Source organism: Scylla paramamosain, chromosome 48 (genome assembly GCF_035594125.1).
Source record: "Scylla paramamosain isolate STU-SP2022 chromosome 48, ASM3559412v1, whole genome shotgun sequence".
Taxonomy (NCBI): Eukaryota; Metazoa; Arthropoda; class Malacostraca; order Decapoda; family Portunidae; genus Scylla; species Scylla paramamosain.
This window is the reverse complement of record NC_087198.1, coordinates 4,098,187-4,118,186: the sequence shown is the minus strand read 5'-3', so window position 1 is coordinate 4,118,186 and position 20,000 is coordinate 4,098,187. Positions and strand designations below refer to the sequence as shown.

Sequence of the window (20,000 nt, the reverse complement as noted above, 5' to 3'; positions counted from 1 at the left end):
CAGGAAGGCCCTGGAGAAGGCGTGCCGGCGAGCCACCTCCGTGACGGCTGCGGCATAGACCCTCGGGGCGCGGTGAATCTGCTCCACCACCTGCAGGAGTCCAGCCAGGCGCCGAACACTCTCTTGATGCATGGAGACGCGCGTGTCCGCCTCGTACAGGCGCCTCTCTATATACATTATCCACCTATGGGGTCAGGATCGGTTAAGAGAGACAGGCAGGGAGGCAGGGAGGCAGGGAGGGAGGGGGAGAGGGAGAAACAGAGCGGGTGGGAGTTGAAAAGGGAAAATTTTGTAATGGAGGGAGAGAAGAAAGAGGAACAAGTGACAACACAGCTCAAAGTGAATAATGAAAAGAGAAGGACAATGATGATAACAAGAAAATAAGGAAGGAAGGAGAGAAACTGAGAAAGAAAACAAACAAACAAACAAATATCATTACCAAAAAAGGAACAGCTGATTCTTCTTCTTCTCCTCCTCCTCCTCCTCCTCCTCCTCCTCCTCCTCCTCCTCCTCCTGCTGCTGCTGTGAATACTTACTTCAATCTAACGTGCAAATTCTCCGACAGCTCTTCCTTTGCCTTGATGCATCTCCTTTTGATGTCTTGCAGCTGAGAGAGAGAGAGAGAGAGAGAGAGAGAGAGAGAGAGAGAGAGAGAGAGAGAGAGAGAGAGAGAGAGAGAGAGAGAGAGAGAGAGAGAGAGAGAGAGATAGATAGAGAGAGAGAGAGAGAGAGAGAGAGAGAGAGAGAGAGAGAGAGAGAGAGAGAGAGAGAGAGAGAGAGAGAGTTAGTAACACCTCCAGTAAGAATTTCATAGTATTTTTTGATTATTTTTATTATGTTCCTATATTACTACTACTATTACTACTACTACTACTATCACACACACACACACACACACACACACACACACACACACACACACACACACACACACACACACACACACACACACCTTTTGATGGTTTTTCAACATGTGCATCAAATTCTTGCAGTGTGAAGTGCAGAGGTCAGGGAATATAGATGGGTCATTCACCTTCCCTGCCCTGTCCTGGTTCTTCAACAGAGCCTGCCAGAGAGAGCACAGGTCAAAAAAGCACTATTTTCACTATGAACCAAGAGACACAGGATAGTCAGAATTGGAGGGAAGGTGGAGGGAACATGGAGGAAGGTCTGTGAGGAAGGAGAAGTGTGGAGGTAACTCATGGAGAGAGATATGGAGGAAAGAATTAAGGGTGATGGAGGGGAAAATGGCTGGCGGTGATGTCAGACTATCTAACAAAAGCACTATTTTAACTATGAAGCAAGACTTGCAGGATAGTCAGGATTAGAGAGAAGGTGGAAGAAACATGGAGGAAGGTCTGTGAGGAAGGAGAAGCTTGGAGCTAACTCATGAAGGGAGATATGGAGGAAAGAATAGAGGGTGGTGGAGGGGAAAATGGCTGGCGGTGATGTCAGACTATGTAACAAAAGCACTATTTTAACTATGAAGCAAGACTCGCAGGATGGTCAGGATTGGAGAGAAGGTGGAAGAAACATGGAGGAAGGTCTGTAAGGAAGGAGAAGTGTGGAGGTAACTCATGGAGAGAGATATGGAGGAAAGAATAGAGGGTGGTGGAGGGGAAAATGGCTGGCGGTGATGTCAGACTATCTAACAAAAGCACTATTTTAACTATGAAGCAAGACTCGCAGGATAGTCAGGATTGGAGAGAAAGTGGAAGAAACATGGAGGAAGGTCTGTGAGGAAGGAGAAGTGTGGAGGTAACTTGTGGAGGGAGATATGAAGGAGTACCTGTGAGAAATTGCTCTGCTCCTGCACCACGTAGGCAGCATCATGCATGAGCTGCTCCAGGCCACACAGGCGCTCACCAAGCCCCTTCACCTCCTTCATCTGTGGCCGGTCTGCCTCTCGAAGCACAGCGCTGACCTCTTGCCCCACTTGTTCCAGCAGCCCCTCACTGATCTGTGTGGCAGCAGCAGTACTGGTGCTGAGTGAGTGTGTGTGTGTGTGTGTGTGTGTGTGTGTGTGTGTGTGTGTGTGTATGTGTGTGTGTGTGTGTGTGTGTGTGTGTGTGTGTGTGTGTGTGTCTAGTTGAAGTGACACAGGTTTTCAAGGGTGTTTTTACAGTTGCAGTGACAGATTAACAACATTTCTGCATTACTGACAGGAGAGACACTCTTTTAAAAGGCTCCAGTTGAAGTAACACGAGTTTTCAAGTGTGTTTTTACAATTGCAGTGACAGATTAACAACATTTCTGCATTACTGACAGGAGAAACACTTTTAAAGGCTGTAGTTGAAGTGATGTGGGTTTTCAAGGGTGTTTTTACAGTTGCAGTGACAGATTAACATTTCTGCATTACTGATGGGAGAAACATTCTTTTAAAAGGCTGTAGTTGAAGTGATGTGGGTTTTCAAAGGTGTTTTTACAGTTGCAGTGACAGATTAACAACATTTTTGTATTACTGACAGGAGAAACACTCTTTTAAAAGGCTGTAGTTGAAGTGACGTGGGTTTTCAAGGATGTTTTTACAGTTGCAGTGACAGATTAACATTTCAGCATTACTGACAGGAGAAACACTCTTTTAAAAGGCTCCAGTTGAAGTGACGCAGGTTTTCAAGAGTGTTTTTACAGTTGCAGTGACAGATTAACATTTCTGCATGACTGACAGGAGAAACACTCTTTTAAAAGGCTGTAGTTGAAGTGATGTGGGTTTTCAAGGGTGTTTTTACAGTTGCAGTGACAGATTAACAACATTTCTTCATTACTGACAAGATACACTCTTTTAAAAGGCTGTAGTTGAAGTGATGTGGGTTTTCAAGGGTGTTTTTACAGTTGCAGTGACAGATTAACATTTCTGCATTACTGATAGGAGAAACACTATTTTAAAAGGCTGTAGTTGAAGTGATGTGGGTTTTCAAGGGTGTTTTTACAGTTGCAGTGACAGATTAATATTTCTGCATTACTGATGGGAGAAACACTCTTTTAAAAGGCTGTAGTTGAAGTGATGTGGGTTTTCAAGGGTGTTTTTACAGTTGCAGTGACAGATTAACAACATTTCTTCATTACTGACAAGATACACTCTTTTAAAAGGCTGTAGTTGAAGTGATGTGGGTTTTCAAGGGTGTTTTTACAGTTGCAGTGACAGATTAACATTTCTGCATTACTGATGGGAGAAACACTCTTTTAAAAGGCTGTAGTTGAAGTGATGTGGGTTTTCAAGGGTGTTTTTACAGTTGCAGTGACAGATTAATATTTCTGCATTACTGATGGGAGAAACACTCTTTTAAAAGGCTGTAGTTGAAGTGACAAGGGTTTTCAAAGGTGTTTTTACGGTTCCAGAGACAGATTAACAACATTTGTGCATTAGTGACAGAAGAAACACTCTTGAGAACCAGGCTGAGTGTCCCTGTGGCCTTGGAAACATGCAATATTCTAACACAGGGGGAGGGGGAGCCACACTAAAGACAACTGTGACAACACTCAACTTGTTAAACAATGCAAGATTACAAACTTGACTCAATCCTGCGGAAACAGAATTACACAGCAAGAATTAGGTATGAATACCTGACATACACACACACACACACACACACACCTGGGCCAGTCCCCTGCAGCAGAGTTGGGCAATCTGTCTGACGTCACTTTGGCTGTCCTTGGCGCTGATCCAGTCCAGCAGCGACACTTGCCTCACTGACAGACAGACACACAGAGAGAGAGAGTGAGAGAGATATATCAACAATTATTCTTATTTACAACAACAACAACAACAACAACAACAATAACAACAACTTACTTTCTCTTTTTCCTCCTTCTCCTCCTCCTCCTTCTCCTCCTCTTTTCTCCTCCTCCTGCTCTTCCTCCTCTTCCTCCTCCTCCTTCTCCTCCTCTTCCTTCTCTTCCTCCTCCTCTTTCTTCTGTGCTGTGCTTGTCCTCCTCTTCTTCCCAGCTTCTTCCTCTTCCTCTTCCTCTTGTGTCTTCCCCAAGAGTTCAGGGAAGACTGGAATCCTTGCCAGTAGCTTAATGTCCTCTTCAAAACTGTAAGTAGTAGTAGTAGTAGTAGTAGTAGTAGTAGTAGTAGTAGTAGTAGTAGTGTTGACAGACGGACACACATACACACACACTCCAACCAATCCTTCATCTCTTTCCTCCTCTCTCCTCTCTCTTCCTCCTCCTCCTCCTTCTCTCCCTACCGGTAAGTTGGCAGGAAGAGTGGGGCATCACACAAAACTATAGGAGAGACTTGTAAATGATAAAAAATATAAGCAAGACATTCTCTCCACCTCCCTCTCTTCTCTCCTCCATATCTCCCTCCAAAAGTTACCTCCAGGCTTCTCCTCCCTCACAGACCTTCCTCCATGTTCCCTCCACCTTTCCTCCAACCCTGACACACACACACACACACACACACACACACAAACTCACGACTGAAGCAGGGCGACCTTCTCCTCCCGGCCACTGAGATACTCCACAAAATTTTGCTGGAATGCGTCATGTCTTGTTCTGAAGGCTGCCACAATGTCCTCCAAGTTGGCCACCACTGCTGCTCAGCCTGCAGTAGTAGTAGTAGTAGTAGTAGTAGTAGTAGTAGTAGTAGTAGTAGTAGTAGTAGTAGTAGTAGTAGTAGTAGTGGACAGAGGAAAGAAAGAGGAAGAGGAGAGAGACAAATTCATAACAATTATTTCTTCTTCTTCTTTGTTCCCTCTTCTCTTCTTTATCTTTTTCTCTTTCTTCCTCTTTACTTTCCCTCTCTTTCTGCTTTCCCTTGTGACCTTCAGAACCCCCTGTGACCTTCAGAACCCATGACCTTCATTTTGACACACTCACAACATTCAAATTTGAAAAACCTAACTTAACCTAACTTAACATAACCTAACCTAATCTGACCTAACCCGACCTGACCTTGTTGCTGCAGATGCTGGTCGTGAACAAGTTGGCGACACGTTCTGGTGACCTCACTAGCGTGCTCGTAAAACTGCTGTGCTAACTGTGTCCGCGCCACCACAGTGTTGTAAGTGGCTGGCATGTTGAGACACCCCTCCACCTGTGCCTGCAACAGTATTAGTAGTAGTAGTAGTAGTAGTAGTGGTAGTAGTAGTAGTAGTAGTTATTCAATAAGATAAAGCTGAATAAACAAGCAAACAAACAAACAAACACACACACACAATAAAATAACAGAATATCAAGGAGTAAAAGTTGTATTTGGCAGTGGTCAGAGGTGAGGTCAGCCAGGAAGGTGAGAGGTCAGTGGGGAGGGCTGCAGCCTGGGGTGGTACAGCCAGCACTGGGAGAGTGACCACAAGGATGAGGGAGGGGAGGTCAAGAGGGGCATGGGGGGTCATGGTGAGGGGGACGCAACCAGCGCACTGAGGACCGGTGGGCAGGACGACAGGTAGCAGACTGGGGCTTCAAAAAATTGAGGAAAGAGACAGGAAGGAAGTGTGTGTGGAAGAGAGTGGTGGGTGAATGGAGCAGCATCACCAAGGAGGCTGTCAGTGGTGGTGAGTGGGGAGTCACCAGGGAGCTGTGGAGGAAGGCTGCCAACCACACAGATGAGGCTAGCAGGCAGACACAGGCAGGTGTGTCTTGTGCTAGGCCTGCCACATGTAGGTCTGTTGGCTTGCTGCATCTGCCTGCCTCACCACTGCAAGTCAACCACCATTCTCAACCCTTCACCACCACCACCACCACCACCTACCCTGAGGTAGCCGTCCCCGCCAGGCTGCACAGAGGGGGTTGGTGGAGCCGCTCCCTCAATAGCCACCTTGGAGAACAGAAAGATGGGGGACGTGTCTGTGCCGGCCGAGTAATGACATACCCGCTTGCAGGAGTCCAGTGTTTCACCCACAGAGGCCAGCAGCACCTGTTGACAGTAGTAGTAGTAGTAGTAGTAGTAGTAGTAGTAGTAGTAGTAGTAGTAGTAGTAGTAGTAGTAGTAGTAGTAATAGTAGTAGTAGTAGTAGTAGTAGTAGTAACACACACACACACACACTAACCACTGTCACCTCGCAAACAAGCAATAGGCACATAGCAATTCTACAAATTCAACAAACAACATCAAATATTAACACAACTCACAAAACATTAACAACAAACAACAAAAAATAAAACAAAAATCATTACAAAACACAAACTAACATGACAAGTACAAGATTGCCAGAGTGACTCGCGTGTGTCAATGACCCTGGCAGAGTTGACAAGCTGAAGAGGTGAGGCATCCCAGACACTGCCACACACACACACACACACACACACACACACACACACACACACACACTGCGCAGCCTGAATTGGCCCACACAGGTTAACTCAGTCAGTCAGTCAGTCAGTCAGTCAGTCAGTCAGTCAGGCAGTCAGTCAGTCCATCAGTCAGTCAGCCACACAGTTAGTTAGTTAGTTAGTGAGTCAGTCAGTCAGTCCATTAGTCAGTCAGTCAGTCAGTCAGTCAGTCAGCCAGTCAGTCAGTCAGTCAGTCAGTCAGTCAGTCAGTCAGTCAGTCAGTCAGCCAGCCAGCCAGCCAGCCAGCCAGCCAGCCAGCCACTCAGTCAGTCAGTCAGTCAGTCAGTCAGTCAGTCAGTCAGTCAGTCAGTCAGTCTCCTGGTGCAGGCTGCCTCTCCCTCGCCGGCTCCAGCCAGCGTGCCTTGCCTCACCAGCCGAGGGACACACAGCCTTGTCACTGGTGAGTTTGTTGTGCACCACAGTCAGGCAGGGTGTGTCTGCTGGTGCACCCTCACTCTGCCAGCCTCTCTGCCATTCCTCTCACTGCCCAGGAGTCTCTCCCGCACCAAGCCACGTGACGGCCGCCACCCAGCACCGCCCATGCCAGGACCCACAGGACCATCACCCACAGCCCTCCCATCCGTCCACACCTCATCGAAAAACTTGTCTTATTTGGCCTCAGCGGAGACACACACACACACACACGCACACACACACACACACACACACACACACACACACACACACACACACACACACACCAGTTTGGAAGAACTCTAAGCTAACCAAACTTAACCTAACCTAACCTAAGCTAAGGTAAGCTATCTGGCAATACTGACCTGTTTGTCTGGGGGCACCTTGACAGCATTGTGTATTGCACCCTTCAACACCTCAACACTGCACAAAATAAATAAACCAATTATTATTATTATTATTATTATTATTATTATTATTATTATTATTATTATTATTAGTGTGATTGTTGCCTCAGATTGTTCAGCTAACTAAAGGCTTACTCAAGTACCTATGTAGGCCTATGTATATTGACAGGTCACAAAATCTGTAGGCCTATGTATATTGACAGGTCACAAAATCTGTAGGCCTATGTATATTGACTGGTCACAAAATCTGTAGGCCTATGTATATTGACAGGTCACAAACACACACATTGATATAATTCTAATTACATAAATACCTTTGCCAAAAAATACATCTCTCTCTCTCTCTCTCTCTCTCTCTCTCTCTCTCTCTCTCTCTCTCTCTCTCTCTCTCTCTCTCTCTCTCTCTCTCTCTCTCTCTCTCTCTCTCTCTGCCTACCTCTCTAGTGCCAGGTTCATGTCAAAGGTCATCATGGTGCCAGTGTCAACGAGGAAAACGTAAATCATGTTGGCTCGGTTGAGGTCAGGTCAGGTCAGCCAGCCAGCCGTCCAATCACAATCCACAAAGCTCTGGGCCAATGGGAGGGCTGATGGTGATCCCCTGTTGACCAATAGGATGGCTTGGTTTTTGCTTGGCTGAGGAGAGAGAGAGAGAGAGAGAGAGAGAGAGAGAGAGAGAGAGAGAGAGAGAGAGAGAGAGAGAGAGAGAGAGAGAGAGAGAGAGAGAGAGAGAGAGAGAGAGAAAGGTTAGGTTAGGTTGCTTTAGATTTCATTGTGTTAGGTTAGGTTAGGTTAGGTTAGGTTAGGTTAGGTGAGGTGAGGTTAGGTTAGGTTAGGGGTGGGTCAGGCTAGGTCGACGCATCACCTGTGGTACAAATGCATCAAAAACACCTTTGGTCATTTTTTTATAGCATCACCTTAGTTATCCTGCTAAATTTGCAGCTACAACCAACACTGCCATCCCCTTTACTTCTTGCACCATACCCTAACCTAACCTAACCTAACCTAACTCTAACCTAACCTAACCTGACTTAAGCTAACCTAACCTGATCTAACCTAACTCTAACCTAACCTGATCTAACCTAACCTGACTTAAGCTAACCTAACCTAACCTAACTCTAACCTAACCTAACCTAACCTGATCTAACCTAACCTAAGCTAACCTAACCTCACCCAACCAAGGCTAACCTAACCTAACCTGACCAAAGTTAACCTAACCTAACCTAACCCTAAGCTACCTAACTCAAGCCACTAGCTGCATCAGACAACAACAAGAGGTGCCCCTGTGTTGGCAAGCTTCCCACTGCCGCAGCGCCATTCACACTGCAGCCATCAAGGAGAAAGCACATGGGCACCTTCTCTCTGTCCCAACAACTCGTGTGGCTTGACATGCGCACGCACACACACACACACACACACACATATTTATTTACACACACACATATATTTATTTACTTATGTGTGTGTGTGTGTGTGTGTGTGTGTGTGTGTGTGTGTGTGTGTGTGTGTGTGTGTGTGAGTGTAGTGAGCAGTGTTGTTTATAGAAAGTGTGTTTACTTCAAGATTATTCAAACCATTTGTGTGTGACATGCACATTTGTGACAAGCCAGCGACAACTTTGTTTGTTTGGGCAGCACGTTAATTTTAGCATTGAGAACAGAGAAGGCTTCCGTGCTGGAACACGCTGCATGCCACTCACCAAACCACTCACACTAATCCCACTCATTTTCTTCACCTACAAATACAAGTTGTTGCAAATGTCATAATTTATTGATTTATTTCATCAGTGTAGGTGGTTTTCAATGACACAACTCCAATTCTGCACTGCACATTGTTTGTTTCTTTGTGTTACCGTGTCTTAGTTGTTCACACCATAAAAAGGGTGAGTGTTCAGTGGTGAAGTGTGAACACCTTGCCTCAGAGGAAAGGGTCAATGCATGTTGGTGTGTTGGTGTTGCACATGTTCCTGTCCCTTGCTAATGTTCAAAAGTCAACAAAAGGTGCACTCAGTAATTGCAAAGGAGAAAAATGACTTTAAATCTACAGTTGTGTTTACTGACCAGCGCACCACTGGTGTGCCAAGCCCCACACACCAGTGTGCTCACTGCTGCACCCGTCCACCTGTCCACGGTGCACAACAACCTCACGGCTTAACACAACACAACACAACACAACACAAGCTAACCTAACTCAACATAATATTACCAAACCTAACCTAACAAAACCTAACCAAACCTAACTTAACCTAACCAAACCTAACTTTACCTAACCAAACATAATATTACCTAACTTAATCTAACCTAACCTAACCAAACCTAACTTAACCTAACAAAACCTAACTTAACCTAACCAAACATAATATTACCTAACTTAACCTAACCAAACCTAACTTAACCTAACCAAACATAATATTACCTAACTTAACCTAACCAAACCTAACTTAACCTAACCAAACCTAACCAAACCTAACCATACCTAACCAAACCTAACCAAACCTAACTTAGCCTAACCAAACATAATATTACCTAACTTAACCTAACCAAACCTAACCAAACCTAACTTAACCTAACCAAACCTAACCAAACCTAACCTTATACGAGGAGGCAGTAGACACCTGCCGAAACGATAATTACTCCCAGTGAGGTCTAAAGCACTGTTCAGGGGGTGCTGTGAACTTATCATTAAACCCAGCTGTGACCTCACTGAACGTTTCCCTTTGTGTCTCACAACACAAGGGGGTAGTCACAGCCTGCCCTCTAAAGACAACTCTCTTCCTCCACACAAAACTACAAGCACCTAATAACACACACACCCTTCACTCAAAAAATTTTAAAATCATGGCGACTCCTACACCAGCCTCGGAGTCCCCATCTGGGGAGGGGACCATAAATGTCCCCAGGTCGGACTGCCTTTCCGTCGACGACCCTAAGTGTCTTGACACCCCCCTCAACTTTTTCTTCATTAACTTCTGCAACATTCGCGGTCTAAGATCTAATCTTCAATCTGTAGAACACCACCTCTCCTCTTCTAAACCTCATCTTCTTTTCCTCACTGAAACTCAGGTGTCTGAGGCAACTGACAGTAGCCCCTTTTCTGTTCCCTCCTACTTTCTCTATCCTCATTTTCGATCCAAAGCTGGATGCTGCGTTTATGTGCGCAATGACTTAACCTGCTCTCGTGCCCATGCTCTTGAATCTTCCGAGTTTTCCACCATCTGGCTACGACTACAGAGTCATTCTCATACTAAATTTATCTGTATGGTATACCTCTCTCCTAACTCCTCTGACTATAAGAAATTCTTTGACTACTTAACTTCCAAAGTGGAGCACATTCTGACCCTCTTCCCTTTTGCAGAGATCTCCATTCTTGGAGACTTCAATGTTCACCACCAGCTTTGGCTTTCCTCTCCCTTCACTGACCATCCTGGTGAACTAGCCTACAACTTTGCTATCCTCCATGACCTAGAGCAATTGGTGCAACACCCTACTCGTATTCCTGACCGTCTTGGAGATACGCCCAACATTCTTGACCTTTTCCTGACCTCTAATCCTTCTGCTTATGCTGTCACCCTTTCTTCTCCGTTGGGCTCCTCCGATCACAATCTCATATCTTTATCTTGTCCTATCACTCCAATCCCTCCTCAGGATCCCCCTAAGCGAAGGTGCCTCTGGCGTTTTGCCTCTGCTAGTTGGGGGGACCTGAGGCGGTATTTTGCTGATTTTCCTTGGAATGACTACTGCTTCTGTGTCAGAGACCCGTCTTTATGTGCTGAGCGCATAACAGAGGTGATAATGTCTGGCATGGAGGCGTACATTCCTCACTCTTTTTCTCGTCCTAAACCTTCTAAACCTTGGTTTAACACAGCTTGTTCTCGTGCTATACATGATAGAGAGGTGGCCCACAAAAGGTACTTAAGCCTTCCTTCACCAGAATCTCATGCACTTTATATTTCTGCCCGGAACCATGCCAAGTCTGTTCTCCAACTAGCCAAAAACTCCTTCATTAACAGAAAATGTCAAAACCTTTCAAGATCTAACTCCCCTCGTGATTTCTGGCATCTAGCCAAAAATATCTCCAATAACTTTGCTTCTTCTTCTTTCCCTCCTCTACTTCAACCAGATGGCACCACTGCTATCACATCTATTTCTAAAGCTGAACTCTTTGCTCAAACCTTTGCTAAAAACTCTACCTTGGACGATTCTGGGCTTGTTCCTCCCTCTCCTCCACCCTCTGACTACTTCATGCCTCGTATTAAAATTCTTCGTAATGATGTTTTCCATGCCCTCGCTGGCCTAAACCCTCGGAAGGCTTATGGACCTGATGGGGTCCCTCCTATTGTTCTCCGAAACTGTGCCTCCGTGCTTGCACCTTGCCTAGTCAAACTCTTTCAGCTCTGTCTGTCAACATCTACCTTTCATTCTTGCTGGAAGTTTGCCTACATTCAACCTGTTCCTAAAAAGGGTGACCGCTCTAATCCCTCAAACTACCGTCCTATTGCTTTAATTTCCTGCTTATCTAAAGTTTTTGAATCTATCCTCAACAGGAAGATTCTTAAACATCTATCACTTCACAACCTTCTATCTGATCGCCAGTATGGGTTCCGTCAAGGCCGCTCTACTGGTGATCTTCTGGCTTTCCTTACTGAGTCTTGGTCATCCTCTTTTAGAGACTTTGGTGAAACTTTTGCTGTTGCCTTGGACATATCAAAAGCCTTTGATAGAGTCTGGCACAAAGCTTTGATTTCCAAACTACCCTCCTACGGTTTCTATCCTTCTCTCTGTAACTTCATCTCAAGTTTCCTTTCTGACCGTTCTATTGCTGCTGTGGTAGACGATCACTGTTCTTCTCCTAAATCTATTAACAGTGGTGTTCCTCAGGGTTCTGTCCTGTCACCCACTCTCTTCTTATTATTCATTAATGATCTTCTAAACCAAACTTCTTGTCCTATCCACTCCTATGCTGATGATACCACCCTGCACTTTTCCACGTCTTTTCATAGACGTCCAACCCTTCAGGAGGTAAACATATCACGCAGGGAAGCCACAGAACGCCTGACTTCTGATCTTTCTAAAATTTCTGATTGGGGCAGAGCAAACTTGGTATTGTTCAATGCCTCAAAAACTCAATTCCTCCATCTATCAACTCGACACAATCTTCCAGACAACTATCCCCTCTTCTTCAATGACACTCAACTGTCCCCCTCTTCTACACTGAACATCCTCGGTCTGTCCTTTACTTATAATCTGAACTGGAAACTTCACATCTCATCTCTAGCTAAAACAGCTTCTATGAAGTTAGGTGTTCTGAGACGTCTCCGCCAGTTTTTCTCACCCCCCCAGCTGCTAACTCTGTACAAGGGCCTTATCCGTCCATGTATGGAGTATGCTTCACATGTCTGGGGGGGTTCCATTCATACTGCTGTTCTAGACAGGGTGGAATCAAAAGCTTTTCGTCTCATCAACTCCTCTCCTCTAACTGACTGTCTTCAGCCTCTCTCTCACCGCCGCAATGTTGCATCTCTAGCTGTCTTCTACCGCTATTTTCATGCTAACTGCTCTTCTGATCTTGCTAACTGCATGCCTCCCCTCCTTCCGCGGCCTCGCTGCACAAGACTTTCTTCTTTCTCTCACTCCTATTCTGTCCACCTCTCTAACGCAAGAGTTAACCAGTATTCTCAATCATTCATCCCTTTCTCTGGTAAACTCTGGAACTCCTTGCCTGCTTCTGTATTTCCACCTTCCTATGACTTGAATTCCTTCAAGAGGGAGGTTTCAGGACACTTATCCACCAATTTTTGACCACTGCTTTGACCCTTTTAGGGACTGGCATTTCAGTGGGCATTTTTTTTTATTAGATTTTTGTTGCCCTTGGCCAGTATCCTTCCTACATAAAAAAAAAAAAAAAAAACCTAACTCAACCTAACCAAACCTAAAGTGAAACAAGAATTGACTTACTGGTTCACAATTGCCAGGTGAAGCAAGCAAATTTACAGTTTACAAGACGCTGGCGTGACCTGCGAGACTCAACACTGTCCTTTCTTTCTTCCTTCCTTCCTTCCTTCCTTTATTTGTTTGTCACGAATTGTTCTCCTTCATTCCTGCAGACACAACACTTAATGATATTCACGTAACAAATAACAACAGGAGGAGGAGGAGGAGGAGGAGGAGGAGGAGGAGGAGGAAGAGGAGGAGGAGGAGGAGGAGGAGATAATTATAAGGAAAAAGAGACCAAGGAGAGAGAGAGAGAGAGAGAGAGAGAGAGAGAGAGAGAGAGAGAGAGAGAGAGAGAGAGAGAGAGAGAGAGAGAGAGAGAGAGAGAGAATCAGGAAATTAAACCTTAGTAGTAGTAGTAGTAGTAGTAGTAGTAGTAGTAGTAGTAGTAGTAGTAGTAGTAGTAGTAGTAGTAGTAGTAGTAGTAGTAGTAGTTTTCGTTGCGTGTGTACGAGAGAGAGAGAGAGAGAGAGAGAGAGAGAGAGAGAGAGAGAGAGAGAGAGAGAGAGAAAGAGAGAGAGAGAAAGAGAGAGATCGCCCTCACTCACCAGGCAGAGGAGACAGCAGCGGCCTGAGAGGTGCCTTCAAAAGACACACGCACACACACACGCACACACACACAGGCAGGCTCACACGCACACACAGACACACATACACACGGACAGCAGGAGGAGGAGCACTGTGACAAAGGTAAACAAGGCAACAATGAGGATGATCTTGTTCTTGATCTTGTTGTATATTCTTCTTGTGACGTCTTCCGCAGATCGGCTACTTGAGAGCACGGGGTCAACATGTCTCCTCTAATTTAAAACCTAAACTCCCTCAGGCGTACTTCCCAGGCGTGCACAAGGGACTTTTTCATCTCTTTTAGGGTCCCTTCCTTTTCTTCCTTGCCACGACACACTGGCAGCACTGTGAGCGTGCCTCTGTGTGTGAGCTTAAGGAGGCAGTAGACACCTGCCGAAATGATAATTACTCCCAGTGAGGTGTGCAGCACTGTTCAGGGGGTACTGTGAACTTATCATTAAACCCAGATGTGACCTCACTGAACGTTTCCCTTTGTGTCTCACAACACAAGGGAGCAGTCACAGCCTGCCCTCTAAAGACAACTCTCTTCCTCCACACAAAACTACAAGCACCTAATAACACACACACCATTCACTCAAAAATTTTAAAATCATCATGACGACTCCTACACCAGCCTCGGAGTCCCCATCTGGGGAGGGGACCATAAATGTCCCCAGGTCGGACTGCCCTTCTGTCGACGACCCTAAGTGTCTTGACACCCCCCCTCAACTTTTTCTTCATTAACTTGTGCAACATTCGCGGTCTAAGTTCTAATTTTCAATCTGTAGAACACCACCTCTTCTCTTCTAAACCTCATCTTCTTTTCCTCACTGAAACTCAGGTGTCTGAGGCAACTGACAGTAGCCCCTTTTCTGTTCCCTCCTACTTTCTTTATCCTCATTTTCGATCCAAAGCTGGATGCTGCGTTTATGTGCGCAATGACTTAATCTGCTCTCGTGCCCACGCTCTTGAATCTTCTGAGTTTTCCACCATCTGGCTACGAATACAGAGTCACTCTCATACTAAATTTATCTGTGCTGTATACCTCTCACCTAACTCCTCTGACTATAAGAAATTCTTTGACTACTTAACTTCCAAAGTGGAGCACATTCTGACCCTCTTCCCTTTTGCAGAGATCTCCATTCTTGGAGACTTCAATGTTCACCACCAGCTTTGGCTTTCCTCTCCCTTCACAGACCATCCTGGTGAACTAGCCTACAACTTTGCTATCCTCCATGACCTAGAGCAATTGGTGCAACACCCTACTTGTATTCCTGACCGTCTTGGAGATACGCCCAACATTCTTGACCTTTTCCTGACCTCTAATCCTTCTGCTTATGCTGTCACCCTTTCTTCTCCGTTGGGCTCCTCCGATCACAATCTCATATCTTTATCTTGTCCTATCACTCCAATCCCTCCTCAGGATCCCCCTAGGCGAAGTTGCCTCTGGCGTTTTGCCTCTGCTAGTTGAGGGGACCTGAGGAGGTATTTTGCTGATTTTCCTTGGAATGACTACTGCTTCTGTGTCAGAGACCCGTCTTTGTGTGCTGAGCGCATAACAGAGGTGATAGTCTCTGGCATGGAGGCGTACATTCCTCACTCTTTTTCTCGCCCTAAACCTTCTAAACCTTGGTTTAACACAGCTTGTTCTCGTGCTATACATGATAGAGAGGTGGCCCACAAAAGGTACTTAAGCCTTCCATCACCAGAATCTCATGCACTTTATATTTCTGCCCGGAACCATGCCAAGTCAGTTCTCCAAATAGCCAAAAACTCCTTCATTAACAGAAAATGTCAAAACCTTTCAAGATGTAACTCCTCTCGTGACTTCTGGCATCTAGCTAAAAATATCTCCAATAACTTTGCTTCTTCTTCTTTCCCTCCTCTACTTCAACCAGATAGCACCAATGCCATCACATCTATTTCTAAGGCTTATGGACCTGATGGGGTCCCTTCTATTGTTCTCCAAAACTGTGCCTCCGTGCTTGCACCTAGCCTAGTCAAACTCTTTCAGCTCTGTCTGTCAACATCTACCTTTCCTTCTTGCTGGAAGTTTGCCTACATTCAACCTGTTCCTAAAAAAGGTGACCGTTCTAATCCCTCAAACTACCGTCCTATTGCTTTAATTTCCTGCCTATCTAAAGTTTTTGAATCTATCCTCAACAGGAAGATTCTTAAACATGTATCACTTCACAACCTTGTATCTGATCGCCAGTATGGGTTCCGTCAAGGCCGCTCTACTGGTGATCTTCTGGCTTTCCTTACTGAGTCTTGGTCATCCTCTTTTAGAGATTTTGGTGAAACTTTTGCTGTTGCCTTGGACATATCAAAAGCTTTTGATAGAGTCTGGCACAAAGCTTTGATTTCCAAACTACCCTCCTACGGTTTCTATCCTTCTCTCTGTAACTTCATCTCAAGTTTCCTTTCTGACCGTTCTATTGCTGCTGTGGTAGATGGTCACTGTTCTTCTAAATCTATTAACAGTGGTGCTCCTCAGGGTTCTGTCCTGTCACCCACTCTCTTCTTATTATTCATTAATGATCTTCTAAACCAAACTTCTTGTCCTATCCACTCCTACGCTGATGATACCACCCTGCACTTTTCCACGTCTTTTCATAGACGTCCAACCCTTCAGGAGGTAAACATATCACGCAGGGAAGCCACAGAACGCCTGACTTCTGATCTTTCTAAAATTTCTGATTGGGGCAGAGCAAACTTGGTATTGTTCACTGCCTCAAAAACTCAATTCCTCCATCTATCAACTCGACACAACCTTCCAGACAACTATCCCCTCTTCTTCAATGACACTCAACTGTCCCCCTCTTCTACACTGAACATCCTCGGTCTGTCCTTTATTTATAATCTGAACTGGAAACTTCACATCTCATCTCTAGCTAAAACAGCTTCTATGAAGTTAGGCGTTCTGAGAAGTCTCCCCCAGTTTTTCTCACCCCACCCCCCAGCTGCTAACTTTGTACAAGGGCCTTATCCGTCCATGTATGGAGTATGCTTCACATGTCTGGGGGGTTCCACTCATACTGCTCTTCTAGACAGGGTGGAATCAAAAGCTTTTCGTCTCATCAACTCCTCTCCTCTAACTGACTGTCTTCAGCCTCTCTCTCACCGCCGCAATGTTGCATATCTAGCTGTCTTCTACCGCTCACTCAAACAATGCTACAACGTAAATCCCTTTGCTCCTCGTCCTCACAAAATTTTGCGTTTGTTTAACTTTATCTTGTTATTCATGAGCCACCCAAATAAGCGGTGCAGTCATTACGTCACTGGTATGACTGTATAAGTGCCCACATCTCCCCTGCCTTTGCTGCAGTGTTGCGGCACATCCCCTCTGTGTATTCCGTCACCAAGGAAAGTCAAGCGTGGCAAAGTTTTGAGCGCAGTCCCCCGCAGTGACATTGGTGCAGTCACCCCTTCCATCAACGCAGTCTTCAAAGAGGACGGCACAGATTGACGGTGACTAAAGCAAACTTACAAAGTCAACCTACAGTTAATAATAATGATGATAATAATAATAATAATAATAATAATAATAATAATAATAATGATAATAATAATAATAATAATAATAGTAGTAGTAATGGTCATAAAAGGAGCACTAGTGTAATTGAGGGTGCAGCGTGGCCTTTCACTTCCACCTGAAGGAAAATGAAAAGCAAGATTTGTGTTTGTACAATAATTTTATTGAGAAGCAAAATGAGACAGTGTGGATATTGATAACAGAAGTGTTTGCGCTGAAAACTTTCGTGTTGTTAGTGAAGGAGCAATCCGTCGAGCGGTGTGTCCTGCCGCCAATATTCACACCAATACCCGCCACCATCACACAACACACTGACATCACCACAACATGCACTCTGAACTTTACATGTGTGTCCGTCTGTCTGTCTGTATGTCTGTCTGTATGTATGTGTGTGTGTGTGTGTGTGTGTGTGTTTGCTTGTCTACTCAAAAATAAATATATAAATAAATGATGGTGGCAGTGGTGTGGTGTGTGGTGTGGTGCAGCAGTGCCGTGCCAGCACCACGCCACACTGCACCACAGTCACCTCAGCAGTGGGGCAGTGGCGGGCTGCCTCCTGCACCTCCTCCAGGCCCCGCACCACCCTGGCCAGAGACACCAGGCCAACCACCACCACGCTGCCTGTCCCCGGGTAGCGTCACCACCGCCACCACCACCACCACCGCCGCCTGGCCAGACTGCCAGCACTCACCCTGGGAAAGGTGAAGCAGCATGGGGCTCCCTCTCTCCCATCACCTCCCTGGCAGTCTCCTCCCAGCATCTCTTGCACCTCAAACACAACTTGTTTTTTGTTGGTAATAATGATAATAAATTTAATTATGAAGTTTAATGAGCTTATGTTTTTTTTTTTTTTTAATGCGAAGTTAGTTAGTTTAATATAACTGATCTGATTACACTTTCTGCTATTTGTCATTTTTTAATGCAAAATATTATTTGTTTGTTAACTGTGTAATGGAGTGCGTTGTGTCACGAACACTGGCCTGCTTCACAACAACAACAACAACAACAACAACAACAACAACAACAACAATAACAACAACAACAGCATGGCCTCATCACTCACACAAGCTTACTAAACAAAAAACAAAATAAATAAATAAAACAAAATAAATAAATAAAAATAAATAAAATAAAGCAACAATAACTTTAATACAAAAAAATATAATTTAAATCAAATAATTTTTTTTTTAATATTTTAAGAAAAATCATGTTTTTTTTTTCAATCTTGACAAACAGTCCCATTATTTACTTCATTGTAGCCCAATCCAGCCCAACCCAGCCTATTCCAGCCCAATCCAGCCAAACCCAGCCTATTCCAGCCCAATCCAGCTCACTCCAACTCATTCCAGCCCAATCCAGCCCAATCCAGCCGATTCCAGCCCAATCCAGCCTATCCCAGCCTATTCCAGCCCAATCCAGCTCACTCCAACTCATTCCAGCCCAATCCAGCCCATCCCAGCCTATTCCAGCCCAATCTACCTCACCCCAACTCATTCCAGCCCAATCCAGACCATTCCCGCCCATTTTAGCCCAATCCAGCCCATTCTAGCCCAATCCAGGTCATTCTAGCCCATTCCAGCCCAATACAGCCCCTTCTAGCCCAATCCAGCCTATTCTAGCCCATTCTAGCCCAATACAGCCCATTCAAGCCCATTCCGCCCCAATACAGCCCATTCTAGCCCATTCCGCCCCAATCCAGCCCACTCTAGCCCAATCCAGCTCATTTCAGACCCATTCTAGCCCAATCCAGCTCATTCTAGCCCATTCCAGCTCAATACAGTCCATTCTAGCCCAATCCAGCCCATTTCAGACGCATTCTAGCCCAATACACTTACCCACCACTCTGAAAACCAATCTCTCTCTCTCTCTCTCTCTCTCTCTCTCTCTCTCTCTCTCTCTCTCTCTCTCTCTCTCTCTCTCTCTCTCTCTCTCTCTCTCTCTCACCACCACCACTACTACTACTACTACTGCTACTACCACCACCATCACCACCACCACTACTACTAGAGTCACGCAGGTAGAGGTTGGAGGGCAGCAGTTGGAGGTAACAGTGACCATAGGGAAATTAGGTACAATTTAGAATGGGAATAATAAACTGTTAGAAGCAAAAAGACTAGTAAAATACCTGACTTTAGGAAAACACACTTTGAGGAATTAAAAAGGTACCTCCAAGGACTTGACTGGCAAGGGATGCAGGGTCAGGTCAGGTCAGGGACGGAGTTCAGAGAGATAAGGCAGGGTGAGACGCGAGGTGAGGCGCGAGGGTGCAGGACAACAGGAGGCAAGATGTGTCCATAAGGGGCGGAGGAGAGAGGAAGGGGGAGACAGGTGTGAATGTGTTGGAATGTCAGGTCATGCTGAAATGAGAGAGGTGAGGTCGAGGCGAGTAGACGAGGGAGTGGAGAGGATGGTAGGGGCCAAGATCAGGGGATTGGGTGAGGTAAATGTAGATGAATTGTATAAATATTTCGTAGATAAATTTCACACGGGCCAGTCAGCAAATATCCCGTATAGGACAATAAGATCACACAAAAAAGACCCTAAATGGACGACTGCTAGGTTAAAGCATTATGCGGTAAAATCCCTCTTATCCGGCATCAACGGGACCGCCGACATGCCGGATACTTGAATAGAAGTGAAATTGTGTCCACGATCACCAGCCTACACTCACACATCTTACCACATCAAAGACCAGCTGATCTGATTGGCTGCTTCAGTGTAAGCACAACACGCTTCCTCTCTTCTACAACATTAGGCACGGTGAAGGCGTCAGGCGATAAACAGTGCACACTCAGGGCCGAGTCACTGGGTGAA

At 45.4% G+C, this 20,000-nt stretch overlaps 2 long non-coding RNA genes across 4 annotated transcripts in view; one reads left to right on the top strand and one right to left on the bottom strand.

Annotated features, from left to right (window-relative positions):
- LOC135095287 (uncharacterized) overlaps positions 1-20,000 on the top strand; it is a 58,120-nt gene that overhangs the window by 30,479 nt on the left and 7,641 nt on the right. The window contains exon 4 of one of the 2 annotated variants that reach the window (XR_010264213.1): positions 4,913-5,051. The exons of the other annotated variant lie outside the window; for it this stretch is intronic. This is a non-coding gene — a long non-coding RNA (uncharacterized LOC135095287). Of the gene's footprint in view, positions 1-4,912; positions 5,052-20,000 lie in introns of those variants that run through there. 2 annotated transcript variants of the gene reach the window in all.
- The window catches only part of LOC135095288 (uncharacterized), a 9,510-nt gene continuing 7,254 nt past the window's right edge, over positions 17,745-20,000 (bottom strand). The window contains exon 4 of one of the 2 annotated variants that reach the window (XR_010264216.1): positions 17,745-17,878. This is a non-coding gene — a long non-coding RNA (uncharacterized LOC135095288). Of the gene's footprint in view, positions 17,967-20,000 lie in introns of both variants that reach the window. The other variant, XR_010264217.1, reaches the window with a different exon arrangement.